The sequence below is a fragment of the Diabrotica undecimpunctata genome, chromosome 4 (assembly GCF_040954645.1).
Source record: "Diabrotica undecimpunctata isolate CICGRU chromosome 4, icDiaUnde3, whole genome shotgun sequence".
NCBI lineage: Eukaryota > Metazoa > Arthropoda > Insecta > Coleoptera > Chrysomelidae > Diabrotica > Diabrotica undecimpunctata.
Genome location: NC_092806.1, coordinates 51,249,628 through 51,251,748, shown reverse-complemented (window position 1 = coordinate 51,251,748; position 2,121 = coordinate 51,249,628). Strand labels below are relative to the sequence as shown.

Sequence of the window (2,121 nt, the reverse complement as noted above, 5' to 3'; positions counted from 1 at the left end):
ACACTTTATTTTATAGCAACGTTTTTAATTGGTTATTCAATAAATTAAAATTGTAAATAAATAGTAGATAACATAAGGTCGTGATAATATTTTTTTGTGAATATTTAAACACGTTTGTTTTAAAAATGTTTTCTTTAGCAGAATAATTAATAAGTGATACCTACAGCTTTGAATATTTATATTTTAATTCCAACTTTTTTACTTGTATTTGGTTGGAAATATATAGAAGTTTTCATATATCAAATTCTTCTCCTTCTTACTTTATATAAGCAATATTGCTTGTACATTGGCAGGTTGTTGCTTCTAACAAATATTATCACTTCATCTCTTGCGCGTTCCGCCGATACTTCTTCCAGCACATGGTGATTTGCTCCTTGCTATTTAAACGACCCTTATATTCACCATTTTATTGCTATGATTGTTCCTGAATGCGGCAATGAAAAGTTTGAAAGCGTAGCAGGTGCTTTCGGACTGGGCTACCTAAATGCGATAGGTGAGATGTTATTTTTGCAATATTGTGCTGAAGTAGGTTTTGTTATTAAAAATATTTTTCATACACTACCTGCAAGGAGATTATATACCTGGAGATCTCCACAGACAATCCTAACAACATCTCTTAATCCTCCAGGAGAGAGTTTAGTGAAGATCTCTGTCTCTGGTCATTTCTTTTAACTCATGCAGAGGTTTTTGCATATTCCTGTAATTTGATTGATCCATCTTGTTGAGGATCTTTCTTGTAATCTTGGGCCTTCTACCTTTCCTTGGACAATTCTTCTCCAACAGAACGTTTCAGTGATGTCTATCTTTCTTCTTTCCGCTTGTCGTAGGGTCCAAGATTCGTAATGTCGAAAATTTACATATTTGGACATCTTTACTACGGCGACTTTTGCTAGATAACATCTACGTTTTATTTCTTCCTGTAGTGACCCTGTATTTATGATCAATGATCCTAGATATAAATATGAGCTCACAAATTCAATCCGGTCAATTGTGGTTATGTGTGGATGATTGATATGTAGTCTATCCACTATCATGATCTTTGCCTTTGATATGTTTAACTGCAGACCAAATATTTGACTTTCTTTTTTAAATAGTCGTATGAGATTAATTAACTATTATTGACTATTTGTAAGAAAGACTGTGTCGTCTGCAAAACGTAGGTTGTTTATTTTTCGGCCATTTATTGAGATGCCTTTCCCATCCTTCAATCGCTCTTCTTATAATATGCTCCCCATATATATATATATATATATATATATATATATATATATATATATATATATATATATATATATATATATTGAGATGATATTAAACATAGGAGAAAGAAAAATAGTGTTTAAAAAAAATAATTTATAAGTTATATACTAGAGAATATTATAGAATATATTTATATGAGGGCATTCTTAAGGAATTAACATTATAATAAGTTTAAAAAGTGTTTAACAATGTATTTGGTTATTTTAATAATTAAGATATTGTAGATATATTTAAGTGAGCCATGTGCATAGGCAACCAAATATACTCTGAATAAATAAGTGACAGTTAAATAATAGTTACGAATGTAAAGTGGGGTTATTTGTTAATTTAAGATGTTTAGTTTACATACAGTTACGGATTTGAAATAGTGTAATTTATTGATTTGGGGTGTTTAATTTACATATAAGTTTATATTCTGATCTGAAAAGCTTAAATGTCAATAGAATTCTCGATAGAAAAGTAAAGAATTCTCTAGAACACTAAGTTACCCCTGTTTGCGAGGAGAGACTATTCGAGAACATTCATATATGTAGGAAATAGAACAATTCGAATATGATTTCTTGCCAGATGATTCTGGAACATTGAAAAGATATAAATACTCGGTGATTTGGATTCAAGAGGGTCAGTTAGACAGACACGGTTAGAGAGACACGGTCAGTCAGTCAGTCAGTCAGTAAGCAGAGATTTTCAAGATAGTAAAGTCAGTATAAAGAAAAGGAGACACAGTTAGTAAGCAGTCAGTATGAGGTCAGTTAGACAGACACAGTTAGAGAGGACAGTTACTATGAAGTCAGTATAAGGTCAGTCAGTCAGTAAGCAGTCAGTATATAGTTAGTCAGTTGGGGAGATTTTCAAGATAGT

At 31.3% G+C, this 2,121-nt stretch overlaps 1 protein-coding gene across 1 annotated transcript in view; it reads left to right on the top strand.

Moving 5' to 3' along the window:
- Positions 1–2,121, top strand: part of LOC140439504 (uncharacterized) — a 177,302-nt gene that overhangs the window by 49,935 nt on the left and 125,246 nt on the right. The window lies entirely within an intron of this gene.